The sequence below is a fragment of the Arachis stenosperma genome, chromosome 1 (genome assembly GCF_014773155.1).
Source record: "Arachis stenosperma cultivar V10309 chromosome 1, arast.V10309.gnm1.PFL2, whole genome shotgun sequence".
In the NCBI taxonomy this organism is placed as follows: Eukaryota; Viridiplantae; Streptophyta; class Magnoliopsida; order Fabales; family Fabaceae; genus Arachis; species Arachis stenosperma.
Window position 1 is genome coordinate 102288867 of NC_080377.1, and position 24374 is coordinate 102313240.

Here is a 24374-nt window from a genome sequence, read left to right on the forward strand (position 1 = left end):
ATGGAAACCGAAAAGAAAGGTTTATTTGTGAAACTATACAATAGCTAAAACTGAAGAGGAAGGTATCAGCAATCATTAAATTGGACTTCTAGAAAGCCTATGACAGAGTCAAGTGGATCTCTGTTGATATTGGGCTAGAAAAGATGGGATTCGGTAGAAGATAGAGTGCATGAAACTCCATGTTGTTGTAAAGATATATTCCACCATTACCACCTCCACTTGACAAAAATCTCATATGGCAACAAAACACATACCAAATATGGTTTGCAATTAAAAAAACACAACTGAAAGGGTTCTTAAATAGATTAAAGATCAGTGCCGAAAGATATAAGATAACAAAATATTACCTGAGTGTAGTTAGAACGTATAGGCTCCAGTTTAGCAGTAGGTGGAGTTGCTTCAATTTCTGCTAGAGATGAGTAACCAAGATGGACGGCTGTCCATCGCAGGAATGTCCTAACGTCCTGTTTACTTATTCTACCAATAAGATAATCATACTGTAAAAGAGATAAACTTTGGTAACTGATGTGTAATGGACCACAAAAATGAGAAATAACAATTCAAAAAATAATAATTGGAATCTGTGTAGACCTTTGTCAAGTTACCACGTAATTCTTCATCCATATTTAAGCTTCCCAAGACAAGATAAAACCCTGGTTTGTTGTGAACCCAAGGCAATACTGATGCTAACGTGAAAGCAGGCACCATCCTGATTATAGCTTGTATGTTTTGCAAGCTTAGATTCTTAACATTAGATCTACCATCTACCTGTAAAGGCATACAAAGAAATTATTTGACCTATAATAGCATGAAAACATAAATAATTAAACACATCAGATTTTTAAGCTTTTAGTTAGGATAAAAATGTTAGATTCCCCGCAATGAAACTAAGTTTTTGCCAGTTTGACCAGTCAGTAGCTTGGTCCTAATATCAATAGGGAGATCTACATATGACTATTTATATTTATAACACTTATTTATCTCATTATCAACATACTCTTGGGTAGAAGTCCAAGTGTATGAAAACACACAGTTCTGGTACTTGCTAGCTATGATTAAAATAATTCACTAGTCCATGCTTCATTTACCTTATAGCATGGTCTCTTCCTGTAAGTGTTTGGAACAATGACAAAAACGCAGATACAACTCCCTTAATGGAAAGATCAAGGTGCTATGAACCAAAAGTAGTAGAAGTAGACCGATCTTTATAAACATTGATGAAGATCTATGGAAATAACAGATATAAACTTAGTTGTACAAACAAAGATTGAAAAAGAAGGACATTAAATTTATTACTTACCTGTTCTCAGATCCCATAAAAATAATATCGAATATTTGCTTGGCAAATTCTCTGCTATCAGAAGGATATTGTCCATCTTTGTAGTTTCCTATTCTTATTGCATCTGTTTTAACTTGTTCATCTCCATTTGCAATTTCTGCAGGTAGAAATGAATCACTAATGAATGCCACATAAACTACGAGGTTTTGTTTATTCCACCTCTTCCACGTTTGAAAATTGTAAAAGAAAAAAAGAGATAAACATCCTTATTGTATTATTAGAAATTGTTTGAGATTGGTTTCAATGAAAGAATTCAAAACACAAAGAACTAAGAAAAAGGACAATATCGATGAAAGTCCAATTCTATAGGTAATTCAATAATTATCTAATTATGTATCACCTCTTAATCAACATTCCTTGAGATCCTTTTATTGGTGGTACTTAACAAAGGTTTGATTAGTGGTCAGTTGAATAGTATGCTTATTCCTAAGGGTAAATCACAAAAAATGCACCCAAATTATTTCAGCGCTAACAAAAATATTTTTGAATACTTTTATCCACAAAAATGCCCTCAAATAATTTAAAAACATTGCATGTTCCATTAATGAAAACATGTGACGTGACTAACGGAGCATTCAACGTAGCAAGTGAGACTCTAACATTCTCCGTTTGTCACATCGTTCTTTTACATTAACGTAGAACTTTTCAGTTCACAGATGTCTATTTTTTGTCAAATTTTTAAATAATTTGAGGATATTTTTGTCAATAATAAATTTCGGAGACATTTTTGTTAGTGATAAAATACTTTGGGTTCATTTTGGTAGTTTACTCTTGTTCATAAATAAGTAGCATTTGTTTGTATGCATGATTAACATAGCTTCTACATACTGCCACAACTTGGGCAGGTGATAGAACCTTTAAGGTATATCAGAATTTAACACCACATGACATCAATCCAAATGTACATTTAACAACCAGCTAACAGATGCACCTAACGATTGTAGCAACTGATGAACTGTCTGCTCCCCTAGAAAGGAGAAGCAAAAAACCAGATGCTCCGCTTCTTCTTAAATAGTCCCATAACCAACAACCAGCTCTAAATGATATCTCCTCTTTAGGAGAGTGATACTTGATCTGTGAATCATATATCATATTCAATTAAAAGGTACACAAACACTATATGGTACTTCCACTGAAGGAACCTTAGTTTTACAGCTTGCTTGCTCTTGAAAGCTACTTATAGATCCTCTTAGGCTTGCCACCTACCAATAGAAAAAATAAAGTTATGAAACCAAATCCAATGTCAACAGTTGAGGATTAAAATGGCATTGCATGCATTATAGGTGAGAATTCATGCATCAAATACCATGTTTAGATCCATTTGTGCAACCACAACCTCAACATCCTTTAAAAAAAATTTGTGACCCTTGTGCAATGAGATCACCATTGATTACAACACAAGCATAACCATCTGTTACGAGTAAACTTTAAGAAATGAACGAAAAGGTCACATAAGTAAAATCTCCAAAAGCTGGAAAAGAAGCTAACGTAACAGTTAATATGTCGATATATCAACTTGCATATATTTGAAGGTATTCATTCTCCAGAATATGCATTAGACACCAAACTCAAAACATTATATCATTGTATTAAGAGAAAGATATTCTACAATAGTAAACACGGCTACCATCGCATCCTTAGTGATTTCTATACATGTATACTCCGCCATGAATGTGAGTGGCATCTATAAAAACACGAAGACGAACATTAAACTTTCTAAGTTGGTGATGACTTCCACTAGCATACATAAATACTTCAACCCCATTCAATGTAAGCTCAGAATGTGGGAGAGTTGGAGTAAACAACTTTTCATAAACTTCATCCGAAATAGCTCTACAATTTTGAAATAAACATCGAATCAGAAGTTGGAATGACAATAAATAAATTAAGCATACACAAACACAAATACACAGTAGTTGGAACACACTAGTTTTTAACATGCATTTACACATTATCTATAATTTGTAAGTAAACACACTAAATAACCCTTAAAAAAACTAAACTAATACACACTTTAAAAATATAGCTTGTGATTATGCAACATACGTGTCCTTAAACTTTAGTAATCCATAATCAAAGAGAACCGATGTCTTGCCTAACATCTCAGTTATCTCGCAGGGAAGATGAAAATGGGCAAGATGATATCTTGGCTTACACACCGTGGACCATCGAAGTTCTCTATAATTGTCATCGTTCGCAAGCCACATCTTTGGGCGTATCATGAGAATCTTGCGATTCAAACAAAGAACCTGACAATTGTTGCACTCAAAGTCCTTGATAATAGGCATTCCAATGCTACACACAATTTCATCCGTCAAATCACATACTAAGATATCTTTCAAACATTCACATCTGATAACCAAAACCACAGCATACTTCATAATGTAATCAAATCAATTTTCATCATTTTCTAATTGAAAAGAAAGAAAAATAGAAAAAAAGAATGAGTGAAGTTATTACGCGTGTATGACGGTGTCGAGTTCCAAGAAGTGGTCTTCACAGACATAGCCAGTAAGCTCGAGCTCAGGGCCGAGCCTAATAACGGCGCCGGATTGGTTTGCGATAGCGAAGGAGTCCTTGATTCATTGAGTGTTTGAATCGAAGTCCATGGTCCATTGGTTGAGATTGCAAGTGACAACCTTCAACAGCCTCATCCTCACGAACTTGGAACGAAAACAGAAAAGAAAGGTTTATCTGTGAAAACACACAGTTCTGGTACTTGCTAGCTATGATTAAAATAATTCACTAGTCCATGCTTCATTTACCTTATAGCATGGTCTCTTCCTGTAAGTGTTGGAACAATGACAAAAGCGCAGATACAACTCCCTCAATGAAAAGATCAAGGTGCCATGAACCAAAAGTAGCAGAAGTAGACTGATCTTTATAAACATTGATGAAGATCTATGGAAATAGCAGGTATAAACTCAATTGTACAAACAAAGATTGAAAAAAAGAAGGACATTAAATTTATTACTTACCTGTTCTCAGATCCCATAAAAACAACATAGAATATTCGCTTGGCAAGTTCTCTACTATCAGTAGGATATTGTCCATCTTTGAATTTCCTATTCTTATTGCATCAGCTTTAACTTGTTCATCTCCATTTGCAATTTCTGCAGGTAGAAGTGAATTACTAATGAATGCCACATAAACTACAAGGTTTTGTTTATTCCACCTCTTCCACGATTGAAAAGTGTAAAAGAAAAAAGAGATAGACATCCTTATTTTATTACTAGAAATTGTTTCAGATTGGTTTCAATGAAAGAATTCAAAATACACAGAACTAAGAAAAAGTACAATATCGATGAAAATCCAATTCTATAGGTAATTCAATAATTATCTAATTATGTATCACCTCTTAACCACCGTTCCTTGAGATCCTTTTATTGGTGGTACTTAACAGAGGTTTGATTAGTGGTCAATTGAATAGTACGCTTGTTCCTAAGGGTAAACCTCAAAATATTTAAAAACATGCCAAAATGTCCAATCATGATCAAAATGTTGTTCTGTTAATAGAAAAAATGTGACCTGGCTAACGGAGCATTCAACGTGGCAAGTGAGACTCTGACATTCTCCGTTTGTCACATCGTTCTTTTCTATTAACGTAGAACATTTCAGTTCGTAGATGTGCATTTTTTTTGTCACATTTTTATATAATTTGAGAATATTTTTTTCAATAATAAATTTCAGAGACAATTTTGTCAGTGATAAAATACTTTGGGTGCATTTTTGGTGGTTCACTCTTGTTCCTAAAGAGCAATATTTATTTGTATGCAACAAGTTGGGCAGGTGATAGAACCTTAAAGGTTATCAGAATCCAACAGCACTTGACATCAATCCAAATGTACCTTTAACAACCAGCTAACACATGCACCCAATAATTACAGCAACTAATGAACTGTCTGCTCTACCAGAAAAGGGAAGCAGAAAACCAGATGCTCCACTTCTTCTTAAATAGTCCCACAACCAGCAACTAGGTACAAATGCTATTTCCTCCTCAAGAGAATGATACTTGATCTGTAAAGCATATATCATATTCAATTAGCAACTTGGCAGCCTGAGCAATTGAAGGAATAATATTGTGACATTATCTAAAAATCGTACTCAAAATGGTAACAACGTGCATTAACTTTAGTGGAATGGAAAGACGATATTTAAGATTAAAAGGTACACAAAGACTATATGGTACTTCCACTGAAGGAACCTTAGTTTTACATCTTGCTTGCTCTTGAAAGCTACTTACAGATCCTCTTAGGCTTGCTGCCTACCTATAGAAAAAATGGAGTTATCAAACCAAATCTAATGTCAACAGTTGAGGATTAAACTGGCATTATATGCATTATAGGTGGGAGGTCATGCAACAAATACCATGTCTAGATCCATTTGTGCAACCACAAATTCAACAACCTTTAAAGAAAATTGCGACCATTGTGTAATGAGATCACCATTGATCACAATACAAGCACAGCCATCTGTTACGAGTAAATTTTCAGAAATGAACAAAAAGACCACATAAGTAAAATCTCCAGAAGCTGGAAAAGAAGCTAAATTAACAGTTAACGTATCCATATATTAACTTGCATATATTTGAAGGTATTCATTCTCCAGAATATGCATTAGACACCCACTTCAAAGCATTATATCATTGTATTAAGAGAAATATATTCTACCATAGTAAAAACAGTCACCAACACATCCTTGGTGATTGCTATACATGTATACTCTGTCACAAGTGTGAGTGGCATCTATAAAAGCACAAAGACGAACATCAAGCTTTCTAAGTATCTGATGACTTCCACTGGCATTCATAAATACTTCAACCCCATTCAATGCAAGCTCAGAATGTGAGAGAGTTGGAGTAAACAGCTCTTCACAAAGTTCAGCCGAAATAGCTCTACAATTTTGAAATAAACATCATATCAGAAGTTGGAATAACAATAAATAAATTATGCATATACAAATACACAGTAGTTGGAACACACTAGTTCTTAACATGCATTTACACATTAACTAGAATTCGTAAGTAAACACACTAAATAACCCTTAAAAAAAACTAAAATAATAAACACTTTAAAAATATAACTTGTGATTATGCAACATACGTGTCCTTAAACTTCAGATATCCATAACCAAAGGGAATCGATGTCTGACCTAACTTCAGAAGTAGATTGATCTTAATGAACATTGACGAGGACCTATAGAAATAGCAGATATAAAGTCAGTTGTACAGACAAAGATTGAAAAACAGAAGGACATTAAATTTATTACTTACTTGTTTTCAGATCCCATAAAAACAATATAGAATATTCGCTGGGCAAATTCTTTACTATCAGTAGGATATTGTCCATCTTTGTAGTTTTCTATTCTTATTGCATCAGCTTTAACTTGTTCATCTCCATTTGAAATTTCTACAGGCAGAAATAAATCACTAATGAATGCCACATAAACTACAAGGTTTTGTTTATTCCACCTCTTCCACGTTTGAAAAATGTAAAAGAAAAAAGAGATAGACATCCTGATTTTATTACTAGAAATTATTTCAGACTGGTTTCAATGAAAGAATTCAAAACACACAAAACTAAGAAAAAGTACAATATTGATGAAAGTCCAATTCTATGAGCAATTCAATAATCATCTAATTATGTATCACTTCTTAACCACCCTTCCTTGAGATCCTTTTATTGGTGGTACTTAATAGATGTTTGATTAGTGATCAGTTGAATAGTATGCTTGTTCCTAAAGGTAAACCACAAAAAATGCACCCAAATTATTTTAGCGCTAACAAAAATATTTTTGAATTTTGTTATCAACAAAAATGCCCTCAAAATATTTAAAAATATGTCAAAATGTCCAATCGTGATCAAAATATTTTAACGTAGCATTCAACGTGGCAAGTGAGACTTTGACATTCTCCGTTTGTCACATCATTCTTTTCCATTAACGTAGAACATTTTAGTTCATAATTTTTTGTCACATTTTTAAATAATTTGAGGATATTTTTTTCAATAATAAATTTCGGAGAAATTTTTGTCACTGATAAAATACTTGGGGCGCATTTTTGGTGGTTTACTCTTATTCCTAAATAAGCAGTATTTGTTTGTATGCACTATTAACATAGCTTCTACATACTGCCACAAGTTGGACAGGTGATAGAACCTTAAAGGTATATCAGAACCTTGTGACATTATCTAAAAGTTGCAACTCAAAATGTTAACAACGTGCATTACCTTTAATGGAGTGGAAAGACGATGTTTAAGATTAAAAGGTACACAAAGATTATATGGTACTTCCACTAAAGGAACATTAGTTTTACAGCTTGCTTGCTCGTGAAAGCTACTTATAGATCCTCTTAGGTTTGCCACCTACCAATAGAAAAAATGGAGTTATGGAACCAAATCTAATGTCAACAGTTAAGGATTAAAATGGCATTTCATGTATTATAGGTGGGAGGTCATGCAACAAATACCATGTCTAGATCCATTTGTGCGACTACAACCTCAACATCCTTTAAAGAAAATTGTGACCCTTGTGCAATGAGATCACCATTGACCACAACACAAGCACAACCATCTGTTACAAGTAAATTTTAAGAAATGAACAAAAAGGCCACATAAGTAAAATCTCCAAAAGCTGAAAAAGAAGCTAAATTAACAGTTAACGTATCCATATATCAACTTGCATATATTTGAAGGTATTCGTAAGTAAATACATTATCTAGAATTCGTAAGTAAATACACTAAATAACCCTTATAAAAAACTAAACTAATAAACACTTTAAAAATATTGCTTGTGATTATGTAACATACGTGTCCCTAAACTTCAGAAATCCATAACCTAAGGGAACCGATATCTGGCCTAACGCCTCAGCTATCTCACCGGGAAGCTGAAAATGGACAAGATGATCTCTTGGCTTCCACACCGTGAACCATCAAAGTTATCTATAATTGCCATCGTTCGCAAGCCACATATTTGGGCGTATCATGAGAATCTTGCGATTCAAACAAAGAACTAGACAATTGTAGCGCTTAGAGTCCTTAATAATAGGCATTCCAATGTTACACAAAATTTCATCCGTTAAATCATATAATAAGATATCTTTCAAACTTTCCCATTTGAAAACCAAAACCACAGCATACTTCACAATGTAATCAAATCAATTTTCATCATTTTCTAATTGAAAAGAAAGAAAAATAGAAAAAATGAACGAGTGAAATTATTTCGCGTGTGTGACAATGTCGAGTTCCAAGAAGTGGTCTTCACTTCCATTGACAGTAAGCTCGAGCTCAGGGCCGAGCTTAATAACGGCGCCGGATTGTTTAGCGATAGCGAAAGAGTCCTGGATTCGTTGAGTATTTGAATCGAAGTCCATGGCCCATTGGTTGAGATTGCAAGTGGCAACCTTCAACAGCCTCATCCTCACGAGCTTGGAATGGAAACAGAAAAAAAGGTTTATTTGTGAGAGTAATAGAATGTAGCAAGTTGTTTTTATTAAATGTGTGAATTTGTGAATTTTGTTTATTCTATTCTTTTTAGATAAAGTGTACATGTATTTAATTTGGTCACCTAAACTTACATGTAAATCTTAATTTAGTCTCTTAAATTTTATTTGTATTAATTTAGTCTCTAAATTTTATATTTATAAATACAATTTAATATTTATTTAAGTATTATTGCATTGATAAAAAAATTAATAATTTTTTTATTTTCAATATTAACAAATCTCTAGTAACAAAAACAAAAATTCTAAAATAGAAAATATTTTTTAAAAAAAAACTATAATTTACATCTTTTTGAAAAAAAATTTTTAGAAAAATATATTTTTTACATAATAAATACATAAAAAATATTTTGGTATTATCATACCTAAACATAATTAACAGATAAAAATATTTTTTATATAAAATATTCAAATATAAAATTATTTTTTTTAAAAGTCTTTTAAAAAAGATAACTAAAAAAAATCTTCTCGTAAAAACTCATCTAAACAAGTCTTCGTATTAATAATTTACATTACACAAAAGTTAAATAGAGTGTTAACATAAATAGGGTTCTAAAAACTGGATCAGTTATTGAATCGCTTTAGTTATTGATTCATTGGTTTAACTGTGGTTCACCCAAAAAAACCGTTTTATAATAAACACTTGATTCTATAAAAATTCAATGAATAGAGCAACTGGTTCTAAACATTCTTCTACTGCATTTTTTTTTACTTTAAAAGGGAATCATAAACAACTAGTTCTATGAATAAATAAACTACAATGATATGCAATGCCAAAAATAGGCCAATGATGAAATAATAAAGGGTTTCTATCTTCAATTCTATGTTCAAGCTTGTAGCAAACCAGAATCAACAAAATAATACCGTTGAAATAGTCTTCCTTAATTCTCATATACCTCATAATTTCCTACAAAATGAAAATTGAACACAACACACAGCCTTAAAACAAAAATAAAACAACACTCAGAAATCATCACCTCTTCCAAATTAACACCCTAATTACCCTAAGCCTTACCTCATGCCGTAAAGCAAAGGATAATTGAAGGTCACAACAATTCTAAGGCTTATATATATACAGAAAGAGATAGTAATTCTAGAAGCCTGATGAAGGAATAAGCTCAAAACAGAGTTTCAAAAGCGCGAAACGTTCACATGAAGCTACAAGTCTAAAGGCACAACATATAGATACAAAATAACAAGGCATATGTAGGTATATGAGTATAATAGCCATAAAGTTCTAGCCTCAGTCCGCGGAGTTTAGGCCGACTAGTCATATATAGACATAACAAAATTCTAAAAGTTAAAATAACATATACAATAAGTTAGCCTCTAAAGCAAATAAAGATACAAAAGTGAAAGTACTAAACAAATATCCAAAAGAAATCCAAAAGATGATAAAGATCCTCCGCTCTGTCACCAACACGCAACTCACCAAGGTGGGTTACGACCTGCATCTGAAAAATAACAACATAATATGGTATGAGAACCGGAGGTTCTCAGTATGGTAATAGTGCCTAGTAATGTAAGATATAAGATTTCGGGATGCCAGAGACAATCGTAGAACTTTACATCAATCATAAGATTCAAGCTTATAAAACAATTTAAATAAATCCTTAAATAGGTCATCTAACTTAGGGGATTTCTAATCTGACAATTCCACCACTGTCCCACAGCCTCCGCCAGCCTAACCTCCATGTGATTCCATCACCACTGCCTTTCGAACCTCCTCAATCCCAGTAGAAAACACAAGTAATAGCATTACAAGTAAAACTCAAGAATAATCATGTATATCAAGTAATTTAAGAAGCAATTAAGCATGTTATACAATTATGGAAACAAGGCAAGTCGGCAAAGCAAGCAATCATATAAACTATGTACATGATGAATGTCTATCCTATTTGGTTGTGATATCACATTGTCGATTCAACTGCTAACCCGACACATCTCCATGGGAATATTACCTTTCGATCACGAATATAAATGGGAACCCCCAGGGATATAGGGCCCGACTCACTTTCCCAGAAATATAGTTCCCGGCTCACTCTTGTGACTCGAAAGGATGCGAGCGGGATGCTTAGCCACAGACCTCACATCTCGATATAAGCGGGATTAACCACCGTCCTTATGCTGCCGCCGCGACCTCGACAAGCGGGATTAACCACCGTCCTTGCCAGGTGCATAGCGTCTCAACAATATCAGTAATTTTTCAGAATTTATTTTCAGTACTCAGTAAAGTCATCATTTAACCCCGAGTCCTAGACTCGTCTCAAACATCATCAATTCGTAATTCCACTACTCATCACATTAATCATCGTTACAGTACTCCGCCATTTCACTGAACTGATCTATCCTCAGCACTCCAGAAACCTAAGTCTCCGTCTTCTAAATTCATACAGAAATTCACTAAATTAAGTCACTAACTCATCTTTAGTAGTATTAGGACTTAAGCACAAGATAGTATTTTTAAACGGTACTTAAAGAATGTTTGGAAAGTTAGAGAACCTTGGAAAACGAAGAAAAACAATTTTTCAGCAAAACAGGAGTCTCGCGTACGCAAGCCCCTGTCTCGCGTACACATGCATGAAAAATTGGGTGTTCGCGTACACGGCACCCTGTTCGCATACGCGAGTATCCAAACCCGAACGAAATGCTCGCGTCGCGTGTTGAAGCTCGAGTACGCAAGGGTCAAAATTTTGGTAGTTCGCATACGCATGCGCGAGATGCCCAACCCAAATAGAATGCTTGCATCGCGTGCACTGTGTCGTGTATGGAACCCTCACCAGATTTAGAAAATTTTCAAATATGCAGAATTTCAGTTTTAAACACCAAAGTTTAAACGTTCATAACTTCCGCTACAAAACTCCATTTTCCTCAAACTTTATATCAATTTAAATATCTTTAAATGAACTTCAATTTAAAATAAGTTTCAATCAATTTCAAAAATTGAGACTCAAATTATGATCCGCCAAAATTTGGTAAAAACAAGGTTTTACACAATCCTCAAAGTTCTCTAGTTTCCAATTTCAAAACTAAACCAAACCAAAACTACTCAATTTTCACCACAAACACTACCACATACTATACTTTACCTTCCCATTGTAATTCAATCAATTCAACACCCTTTTTCCTCAATCTTTCCACCATAATTCCACAATTCACAATCAATATCTCAACCTCAATAATTTTTACACAATTTAACTTTTCATATATATTATCACCGCCATTCAATATCAACACAATATTCAAAACCCAATATCATCATAAATATCCATCATCAAATAATAACACTCAACTCCATATTTCATCAATTTCATCACAATCACCAAAAATCATTATACATTATCAACAATTCAAACCTATCCTATGGTTCACTAGGCTAAGTGTCCAGAAATATTACATATTACATAGAGAAACTGAAACCATACCTTGGCCGATTCCAATATGCACTAAACCACCAATATGATTGCAATTTAATCAATTCCTCAAGCTCCAAGTATCAACCAATCCACCAATCAACTCCAACAAGCATCAACAATCAAATTTTCCAAGCTATACACATTAACTTACCACAAATCAATACCTAGGGTTCCTAAATATACGATTTCACAAGGGTAAAGAGTTTCCTTACCTTTCTCGATGGTGTTTAGGGCACAAACCACCAATAGCCCAACTTTAGATATCACCTAACTAATTGAAAACACAAAATCTTAAATTTTAAAATTCATAGAGTTGCAGAATGGGGAGAGAAATTCGAAACCTTACCAGCAAAAGTTTGTTAGAACTAACGGGTTCGGCGAGAGCTTCGCGTAGTGATGAGCGGATATTTTATACGCTTTTTGGGGTAATTTCATGTAGATTTTAGCATGTTTTAATTAGTTTTTAGTTAAATATTATTAGTTTTTAAGCAAAAATCATATTTCTGGACTTTACTATGAGTGTGTATATTTTTCTGTGATTTCAGGTATTTTCTGACTGAAATTGAGGGAGCTGAGCAAAAATCTGACTTAGGCTGAAAAAGGACTGCTGATGCTGTTGGATCCTGACCTCCCTGCACTCGAAATGGATTTTCTGGAGCTACAGGAGTCCAATTGGCGCGCTCTCAACGGCGTTGGAAAGTAGACATCCAGGGCTTTCCAGCAATATATAATAGTCCATACTTTGCGCAAGGATAGACGACGTAACTTGGCGTTAAACGCCAAGTTCATGCTGCTGTCTGGAGTTAAACGCCAGAAAAACGTCATGCTCCGGAGTTGAACGCCCAAAACACGTCATAACCTGGAGTTTGACGCCAGGAAAGGCCTCTACACGTGGAAAGCATTAGTCTCAGCCCCAGCACACACCAAGTGGGCCCCAGAAGTGGATTTCTGCACCAATTATCTTAGTTTATTCATTTTCTGTAAACCTAGGTTACTAGTTTACTATTTAAACAACTTTTACAGACATTTCTTGTACCTCATGACATTTTCAGATCTGAATTACATACTTTGTGACGGCATGAGTCTCTGAACTCCATTGTTGGGGGTGAGGAGCTCTGCAGCGTCTCGATGATTTAATACAATTCCTTTGTTTTCCATTCAAACACGCTTGTTCTTATCTAAGATGTTTATTCGCGCTTAATTGTGAAGAAGGTGATGATCCGTGACACTCATCACCTTCCTCAATCCATGAACGTGTGCCTGACAACCACCTCCATTCTACATCAGACTGAATGAATATCTCTTAGATTCCCCAACAGAATCTTCGTGGTATAGGCCGGATTGATGGCGGCATTCATGAGAATCTGGAAAGTCTAAACCTTGTCTGTGGTATTCCGAGTAGGATTCTGGGATTGAATGACTGTGACGAGCTTCAAACTCCTGAGGGCTGGGCGTTAGTGACAGACGCAAAAGAATCAATGGATTCTATTCCAACCTGATTGAGAACCGACAGATGATTAGCCGTGCTGTGACATAGCATAGGAACGTTTTCACTGAGAGGATGGGAAGTAGCCACTGACAACGGTGACACCCTACACAGAGCTTGCCATGGAAGGAATCTGCGTGTGAGAAGAGGATTCCAAGGAAGAGTTGAAGTCAAAAGACAAAGCATCTCCAAAACTCCAACATATCCCACAATCCTTTATAAACAAGTAACTCTATTGTTCAAGTAATCCAAACAATTTTCTTTGACATCCTGACTAAGACAAATAAATAATATTGATTGCTTCAAGCCAATAATCTCCGTGGGATCGACCCTTACTCACGTAAGGTATTACTTGGACGACCCAGTGCACTTGCTGGTTAGTTGTGCGAATCACAAATTCGTGCACCAAGTTTTTGGCGCCGTTGCCGGGGATTATTGAGTTTGAACAATTGAAGGCTTATTTTATTTCTTAGATCAGGAATATAGTATTGATGTTACAGAGTCATTAAATTTGAGTCTTTTATTCCCTTTTCAAAAATATTTTTCGAAAATATTACTTTTTCCTTATTAACTGTTAGTTTTTCGTGAGTCTAGTGTCTTGTTCTAAGTTTGGTGTCAATTGCATCTTTTATATTTTTCTTTAAATTTTCGTGTTAGTGTTCTTTGTTTTTCCTTAATTTTCAAGTTGTTCTTGTCTATTTTTCTTGTTTGATCTTTAATTTTTCTTGTTCCGAGTCTTTTCTTGTTTTTCTTGTGCTTTTTCAAAACAATTGTTATATTTGCTGCCTATTTGGCTAGAATAGAAGGGTCATATTCTTGATAAAGAAGCACCAATACTTTTGAAATCTTTTTCAAAAATAATTTTTCTTGATTTAATCTTGTGCCAAACTCTAAGTTTGGTGTCTTCTTGTTAATCTTTCTTTAATTTTCGAAAACTTGTCTTGATTTTCTAAAAATTTTAAGTTTGGTGTTCTATCTTGTGTTCTTGGTGTTCTTGTGAGTCTTCAAAGTGTTCTTGAGTTTTTCTTGTGTCTTTGGTGAGTTTTTCTCTTTCATCATAAAATTCAAAATTCAAAAAATTTTTATTTTCTAACTATTTTTAAAACTACTTTTTCGAAAATTTTACATTAAAAATTCAATTTTCAATTTCAAAATATTTCCACTTTCTTTTATTTATTTCGTTTTTATTTTATTTTAAAAAAAAAATAAATAATAATTTTCTTTTACAAAATATCTTCAAAATATTTTTATATCTATATCCCATTTTTTGTTATTCCATTACTATAAAATAAATAATTCTCATCATATAAATTCTCAACTTGTATTCCATTATGGAAGTAAGTATGAATGAACAGTCCAAGAGGACTTTGGGGTCATATGCTAACCCCACTACTGCTTCATATGGGAGTAGTATCTGTATACCCTCCATTGGAGTTAGTAGCTTTGAGCTGAATCCTCAGCTCATTATCATGGTACAGCAAAACTGCCAGTATTCTGGTCTTCCACATGAAGAACCTACAGAGTTTCTGGCACAATTTCTGCAAATTGCTGATACAGTACATGATAAGGAAGTAGATCAGGATGTCTACAGACTATTACTGTTTCCATTTGCTGTAAAAGATCAAGCTAAGAGGTGGTTAAATAACCAGCCTAAGAACAGCATAAAAACATGGAAACAGCTGTCAGAAAAATTCCTGAATCACTATTTCCCTCCCAAACGGATGACACAGCTAAGGTTAAACATCCAAGGCTTCAAACAAGGAGATAATGAATCCCTCTATGATGCCTGGGAGAGATACAGAGAGATGCTAAGAAAATGCCCCTCTGAAATGTTTTCAGAATGGGTGCAATTAGACATCTTCTACTATGGGCTTACAGAAAAAGCTCAGATTTCTCTAGACCACTCAGCTGGTGGATCTATACATATGAGAAAAACAATTGAAGAAGCTCAAGAGCTTATTGATACAGTTGCCAGAAATCAGCATCTGTACCTAAGCAGTGAATCCTCTATGAAAGAAGAAGCTAAAACAGTAACTGCAGAACTCAGTCCAGTGGATCAGGCTAATGAATTCAATCAGCAATTAGATTTTCTAACTCAGCAACTAGCCGAATTCAAGGAAATATTACAGGAAACAAGAATGGCTAACAGGAACATGGAAGTACAATTAAAGCAGACAGAAAAACAACTGTCAAAACAAATAGCAGAAGAATGCCAAGCAGTTCAATTAAGAAGTGGGAAAACATTAAATACCTCACTTCAAAGCAGCAGGAAACCAAGAAATGAACAAGAGGATACTCAAAATCCCTCTGAGGACAATCAGAGCCCAGAAAGGAATAAAGCTGGCGCTGAACGCCCAGACCATGCTAATTCCTGGCGTTCAACGCCAGAAACAAGCATGGATCTGGCGTTGAACGCCCAAAAGGGACATGGTTCTGGCGTCCAAACGCCAGTAACCAACAAGGAGATGGCGTCTAACGCCACTCCATCTCCCACCTCTGGCACTCACTTGCCAGTGGGGGATAAGTCACCTACGAGTGCTGATGATAACCTTTCTAAAAAGACTTCCCAACCCACTTCTGTAGGTAATAAACCTGCAGCAACTAAGGTTGAGGAATACAAAGCCAAAATGCCTTATCCTCAAAAACTCCGCCAAGCGGAACAGGATAAGCAGTTTGCCCGCTTTGCAGACTATCTCAGGACTCTTGAAATAAAGATTCCGTTTGCAGAAGCACTTGAGCAAATACCATCCTATGCTAAGTTCATGAAAGAGATCTTAAGTCATAAGAAGGATTGGAGGGAAACTGAAAAAGTCTACCTCATTGAAGAATGCAGTGCAGTCATTCTGAAAAGCCTACCTGAGAAGCTTAAAGATCCTGGGAGCTTTATGATACCATGCACATTAGAGGGTAATTGTACCAAGCAAGCTTTATGTGATCTTGGGGCAAGTATCAACCTAATACCTGCATCTACTATCAGAAAGCTTGGTTTAACTGAAGAAATTAAACCAACCAGGATATGTCTTCAACTTGCTGATGGTTCCATTAAGTACCCATCAGGCGTGATTGAAGACATGATTGTCAAGGTTGGGCCATTTGCCTTTTCTACTGACTTTGTGGTGCTGGAAATGGAGGAGCACAAGAGTGCAACTCTCATTCTAGGAAGACCTTTCCTAGCAACTGGCCGAACCCTCATTGATGTCTAAAAAGGGGAAGTAACCTTGAGAGTCAATGAGGAGGAGTTCAAGTTGAATGTTGTCAAAGCAATGCAGCATCCAGACACCCCAAATGACTGCATGAGTGTTGATATTATTGACTCTCTGGTAAGAGAAGTCAATATGGCTGAGAGTCTCGAATCAGAGCTAGAGGACATATTTAAAGATGTTCAGCCTGATTTGGAGGAGTCAGAGAAGATAATAGAACCTCTGAAAATCCCTCAAGAAGAGGAGAAACCTCCAAAACCCGAACTCAAACCATTACCACCATCCTTGAAATATGCATTTCTGGGAGAAGGTGATACATTTCCTGTAATTATAAGCTCTACCTTAGAGCCACAGGAAGAGGAAGCACTAATTCAAGTGCTAAGGACACACAAGACAGCTCTTGGGTGGTCCATCAGTGATCTTAAGGGCATTAGCCCAGCCAGATGCATGCATAAGATCCTATTGGAAGGTGACGCCAAGCCTGTGGTCCAACCACAGAGGCGGCTGAACCCAGCCATGAAGGAAGTGGTGCAAAAGGAGGTCACTAAATTACTAGAGGCTGGGATTATTTATCCTATTTCTGACAGCCCCTAGGTGAGCCCTGTCCAAGTTGTCCCTAAGAAAGGTGGCATGACAGTGGTTCATAATGAAAAAAATGAACTGGTTCCTACAAGAACAGTTACAGGGTGGCGTATGTGCATTGATTACAGAAGGCTCAATACAGCCACCAGAAAGGATTATTTTCCTTTACCATTCATAGACCAGATGCTAGAAAGACTAGCAGGTCATGAATACTACTGCTTCCTGGATGGATATTCAGGTTATAATCAAATTGCAGTAGATCCCCAGGATCAGGAGAAAACGGCATTCACATGCCCATCTGGAGTATTTGCATACAGAAGGATGCCATTTGGCCTGTGCAATGCACCTGCAACCTTTCAGAGGTGCATGCTCTCAATTTTCTCTGATATGGTGGAAAAATTCCTGGAAGTCTTCATGGATGACTTTTCAGTATTTGGAGACTCATTCAGCTCCTGCCTTAATCATTTAGCACTTGTTCTGAAAAGATGCCAAGAGACTAACCTGGTTTTAAACTGGGAAAAATGCCACTTTATGGTGACTGAAGGAATTGTCCTTGGGCACAAAATTTCGAACAAGGGAATAGAGGTGGACCAAGCTAAAGTAGAAGTAATTGAAAAATTGCCACCACCTGCTAATGTTAAGGCAATCAGAAGCTTTCTGGGGCATGCAGGATTCTATAGGAGGTTTATAAAGGATTTTTCAAAAATCGCCAAACCTCTGAGCAACCTGCTAGCTGCTGACACGCCATTTATCTTTGATAAAGAGTGTTTGCAGGCATTTGAGACTCTGAAAGCTAAATTGGTCTCAGCACCAATCATCTTTGCACCAGACTGGACATTACCATTTGAATTAATGTGTGATGCCAGTGACCATGCCATTGGTGCAGTGTTGGGACAAAGGCATGACAAGCTTCTGCACGTCATTTACTATGCCAGCCGTGTTCTAAATGACGCACAGAAGAATTACACAACCACAGAAAAAGAACTGCTTGCAGTGGTTTACGCCATTGACAAATTTAGATCCTATTTAGTAGGATCAAAGGTGATTGTGTACACTGATCATGCTGCTCTTAAATATCTACTCACAAAGCAGGATTCAAAACCCAGACTTATAAGATGGGTGTTGCTTCTGCAAGAGTTTGATATAGAAATAAGAGACAGAAAAGGGACAGAAAATCAAGTAGCAGATCACCTGTCCCGAATAGAACCAGTAGAAGGGGCGTCCCTCCCTCTCACTGAAATCTCTGAAACCTTTCCGGATGAGCAACTGTTTGCCATCCAGGAAGTGCCATGGTTTGCAGACATTGCAAACTACAAGGCAGTGAGATTCATACCCAAAGAGTACAGTAGGGTGCAATCAAAGAAATTAATCACAGATGCAAAGTACTACCTTTGGGATGAACCATATCTCTTCAAGAGATGTGCAGACGGAGTAATCCGTAGATGTGTGCCTAAAGAGGAAGCACAGAAGATCCTTTGGCATTGCCATGGATCACAGTATGGAGGACATTTTGGAAGTGAGCGAACAGCCACAAGAGTCCTTCAAAGTGGCTTCTACTGGCCCACTCTCTATAAAGATTCCCGAGCATTTGTGCTTAATTGTGACAGTTGCCAAAGATCAGGCAACCTACCTCACAGTTATGCCATGCCTCAACAAGGAATCTTGGAGATTGAGTTGTTTGACGTATGGGGCATTGACTTCATGGGACCTTTCCCACCATCATACTCAAACACTTATATTCTGGTGGCAGTGGATTATGTATCCAAATGGGTGGAGGCTATTGCAACACCCACTAATGACACTAAAACAGTGTTGAAATTCCTCCAGAAACATATCTTCAGCAGATTTGGTATCCCTAGAGTGCTAATCAGTGATGGGGGCACTCATTTCTGTAATAAACAGCTTTATGCTGCTCTGGTACGTTATGGAGTCAACCACAGGGTAGCTACTCCATATCATCCACAAACTAATGGGCAAGCTGAAGTCTCAAATAGAGAACTCAAAAGAATCCTGGAACGGACTGTAACTAACCGTAGAAAGGATTGGGCAAGAAGCTTGGATGATGCTCTGTGGGCATACAGAACAGCATTTAAGACCCCTATAGGGACCTCTCCATACCAGCTTGTGTATGGAAAGGCGTGTCACTTGCCAGTGGAACTGGAACACAAGGCCTACTGGGCAACCAGATTCCTGAACCTTGATGCCAAGTTAGCTGGAGAAAGACGATTGCTCCAGTTAAATGAGCTAGAGGAATTTAGACTCAATGCTTTCGAAAATACAAAAATTTACAAAGAGAAAGCAAAAAGATGGCATGATAAGAAATTGTCATCCAGAGTCTTTGAGCCAGGACAGAAAGTTCTGTTATTTAATTCAAGGCTCAAATTATTCCCTGGGAAATTAAAATCCCGGTGGAGAGGTCCATATGTAATTACAAGCGTATCACCATATGGATACATAGAACTTCAGGATAGTGACTCTAACAAAAAGTTCATTGTTAATGGACAAAGAGTCAAACATTATCTTGAAGGCAATTTTGAGCAAGAATGCTCAAAACTGAGACTTGATTAAAACTCAGTAATAGTCCAGCTAATGACATTAAAGAAGCGCTTGCTGGGAGGCAACCCAGCCAATCACAAAATTTAATTTTATTCGTATTCATTAATTAATTAATTTTGTTTCAGGTATATGTCAAGTATCTTCAAAGGTGAAATAGCAATTGGTTGAAGTCACAGAGTTACAGGGAAATTTGGAAGCTCACTGGCATGAAAAAGCCAGTAAGAAATACTTTGGGCGTTAAACGCCCAAAAGAAGCTCCCACTGGGCGTTTAACGCCAGTAAGGGTAGCCATATGGGCGTTAAACGCCAGAAAGGAGCACCTTCTGGGCGTTAAACGCCAGAAAGATGCACCTTCTGGGCGTTTAACGCCAGTCTGCTAGCATCCTGGGCGTTCAGGAAAACGCCCAGTGACAAAGGACTTCCTGGCGTTCAACGCCAGAAAGAAGCACCAAATGGGCGTTGAACGCCCAGGAGAAGCAACATGTGGGCGTTAAACGCCCAAAACATGCACCATGTGGGCGTTTAACGCCAGGATGGTGGGGAGGAGGTAAAATTCGTTTTTCTTTACAATTTTTCTAAATTTTATGTTTCAATTCATGATTTCTTGCATAAACATGTTTCAAAATGTCATCCTTCAAAATCAAATTGGTTTTCTAAGAACCCTAATTTCTAAAATCCCTTTTTCAAAAATATCAAATGTATCTTAATTCATAAACACAAATCTTTTTCCAATCCAATTCTTTTTCAAATATTTTTAATTTCTTCTCATATCTTTTTCAACTCATCTTATCTTTATTTGAAAATGCCTTTCCTTCTACTCCTCTCCTTTCCTTTCTTTTGCTTGAGGACAAGCAAACCTCTAAGTTTGGTGTGATTTGCCATGATCACTGAGCTAAAACTCATTAAGATCATGGCACCTAAGAGAACAGGAAGAGCAAGGATGTGAACTTAAGGGAGCTGAAGCGTCAGAAATTAATTCCTGAAGGCACCCCACAGACTAGAGGAACATCCACTTCCCAAAATACAGGTTGTTAAGTTCTAATTCCAGCTTTAACTCTGTGATAGTATTATTATAGGATTTTACCTTAGAAGTTATATAGTAAGTAGTAGTAATTAGTATGTCTATTTTGATTTTATTTCCAATTAAAGCTATAATTTATTTTTCTCATCATCATCAGGCATGAATAAAGTAGTAGAATTTTTTTAGAATAAAGAAGTAATCTATATTTATGAGTTCTTAGTAATAAAGACTATAATTAATTATATGTGGTGGCAATACTTTTTGTTCTCTGAATGAATGCTTGAACAGTGCATAAATTGTACTTTGAATTTGATGAATATTGGCTCCTGAAAGGATGAAGAACACGAAAAATATTATTGATGATCTGAAAAATCATGAAATTGATTCTTGAAGCAAGAAAAAGCAGTTTAAAAAAAAAACAAAAAAAAAAACAAGCCATGAGCACTAGCCAAGAGTAAAAAAGGGATCCAAGGCTTTGAGCATCAATGGATAGGAGGGCCCAAGGAAATAAAATCCAGGCCTAAGCGGCTAAACCAAGCTGTCCCTAACCATATGCTTGTGGCATGCAGGTCCAAGTCACAAGCTTTAGACTGAGTGGTTAAAGTCGTGATCCAAAGCAAAAGAGTGTGCTTAAGAGCTCTAGACACCACTAACTGGGGACTTTAGCAAAGCTAAGTCACAATCTGAAAAGGTTCACCCAGTTATGTGTCTGTGGCATTTATGTATCCGGTGGTAATACTGGAAAACAAAGTGCTTAGGGCCACAGCCAAGACTCATAAAATAACTGTGTTCAAGAATCAACATACTACACTAGGAGAGTCAATAATACTATCTAAATTCTGAGTTCCTAAGGATGCCAATCATTCTGAAAATTTAAAGATACAGGGGGATGCCAAAACTGTTCAGAAACAAAAAGCTACAAGCCCCGCTCATCTAATAAGAATATGAGCTTCATTTAAAACTCTAAAATATTATTACTTCTTAATTTCTGCTAAAGCCTATTTTATTCATCTAGTTGCTTGAGGACAAGCAACAGTTTAAGTTTGGTGTTGTGATGAGCGGATATTTTATACGCTTTTTGGGGGTAATTTCATGTAGATTTTAGCATGTTTTAATTAGTTTTTAGTTAAATATTATTAGTTTTTAAGCAAAAATCATATTTCTGGACTTTACTATGAGTGTGTGTATTTTTCTGTGATTTCAGGTATTTTCTGACTGAAATTGAGGGAGCTGAGCAAAAATCTGACTTAGGCTGAAAAAGGACTGCTGATGCTGTTGGATCCTGACCTCCCTGCACTCGAAATGGATTTTCTGGAGCTACAGGAGTTCAATTGGCGCGCTCTCAACGGCGTTGGAAAGTAGACATCCAGGGCTTTCCAGCAATATATAATAGTCCATACTTTGCGCAAGGATAGACGACGTAACTTGGCGTTAAACGCCAAGTTCATGCTGCTGTCTGGAGTTAAACGCCAGAAAAACGTCATGCTCCGGAGTTGAACGCCCAAAACACGTCATAACCTGGAGTTTGACGCCAGGAAAGGCCTCTACACGTGGAAAGCATTAGTCTCAGCCCCAGCACACACCAAGTGGGCCCCAGAAGTGGATTTCTGCACCAATTATCTTAGTTTATTCATTTTCTGTAAACCTAGGTTACTAGTTTACTATTTAAACAACTTTTACAGACATTTCTTGTACCTCATGACATTTTCAGATCTGAATTACATACTTTGTGACGGCATGAGTCTCTGAACTCCATTGTTGGGGGTGAGGAGCTCTGCAGCGTCTCGATGATTTAATACAATTCCTTTGTTTTCCATTCAAACACGCTTGTTCTTATCTAAGATGTTTATTCGCGCTTAATTGTGAAGAAGGTGATGATCCGTGACACTCATCACCTTCCTCAATCCATGAACGTGTGCCTAACAACCACCTCCGTTCTACATCAGACTGAATGAATATCTCTTAGATTCCCCAACAGAATCTTCGTGGTATAGGCCGGATTGATGGCGGCATTCATGAGAATCCGGAAAGTCTAAACCTTGTCTGTGGTATTCCGAGTAGGATTCTGGGATTGAATGACTGTGACGAGCTTCAAACTCCTGAGGGCTGGGCGTTAGTGACAGACGCAAAAGAATCAATGGATTCTATTCCAACCTGATTGAGAACTGACAGATGATTAGCCGTGCTGTGACAGAGCATAGGAACGTTTTCACTGAGAGGATGGGAAGTAGCCACTGACAACGGTGACACCCTACACAGAGCTTGCCATGGAAGGAATCTGCGTGTGAGAAGAGGATTCCAAGGAAGAGTTGAAGTCAAAAGACAAAGCATCTCCAAAACTCCAACATATCCCACAATCCTTTATAAACAAGTAACTCTATTGTTCAAGTAATCCAAACAATTTTCTTTGACATCCTGACTAAGACAAATAAAATAAATATTGATTGCTTCAAGCCAATAATCTCCGTGGGATCGACCCTTACTCACGTAAGGTATTACTTGGACGACCCAGTGCACTTGCTGGTTAGTTGTGCGAATCACAAATTCGTGCACCACGTAGCCGCTGACATTACACAAAATCGGAGCACCGTAGCTCGAGTTAGGCCACCAGAAGTGGAGAATGAATAGTGACACTCTCTCCTCCCTCTCTTCTCACTTGTGCAGTGCACACTTTGTGTTTTTAGGTTATGTTGTGCCGAATGGGTTCATTAATGTGGGTTATGTATATTGGGCTTAGGACCGGTCCAACCCGTTAAATTTTTTAGCCCGTTTGGCCCAACTTTAGGGCCAAACCTTTAAAATTAGCGTCCGGTTTTCAACTTTAACTATTTTCCTAAGTGTTTCTACAGTTTTTACTGCTCTCACACAGTACCAGACAGATTTAAGCCGGTACTGCCGGCTAATTTATTGGTACGCTTTTTTACCCAATTTTTCGCAGAAAATGACATTTTTTAACTCAAAAAAATCTACTGAGTAAAAAAATCATGTTTAATTTTTTTAACTAATATTCTAAATTTTTGAACCTATTTTTGGGCAATTAAATTATTTTAATTAAGTGATTAATTAATTGCAATTTTTACACCAAACACAGCCTTAAAAGTTAAAACAAAACAGAACAATATTTAGAATTTGAGCATTGATCACAAAAAAATAATTTCTGAAACAAAATAAAAACAGCAAAACAACATTCAAAGTTTGAGAACAACATTCAGAGTTTGAGCATTGATCATAAAAAATGATTTCTGAAACAAAAAAAAAATCAACAAAATAATGAAA

At 36.4% G+C, this 24374-nt stretch overlaps 2 pseudogenes; both read right to left on the reverse strand.

The window, feature by feature from the left end:
* Positions 1–44: 44 nt before the first annotated feature.
* LOC130982849 (glutamine-dependent NAD(+) synthetase-like) lies at positions 45–3993 on the reverse strand (annotated as a pseudogene).
* A 78-nt stretch (positions 3994–4071) lies between these two features.
* LOC130982859 (glutamine-dependent NAD(+) synthetase-like) lies at positions 4072–8753 on the reverse strand (annotated as a pseudogene).
* Positions 8754–24374: the final 15621 nt, after the last annotated feature.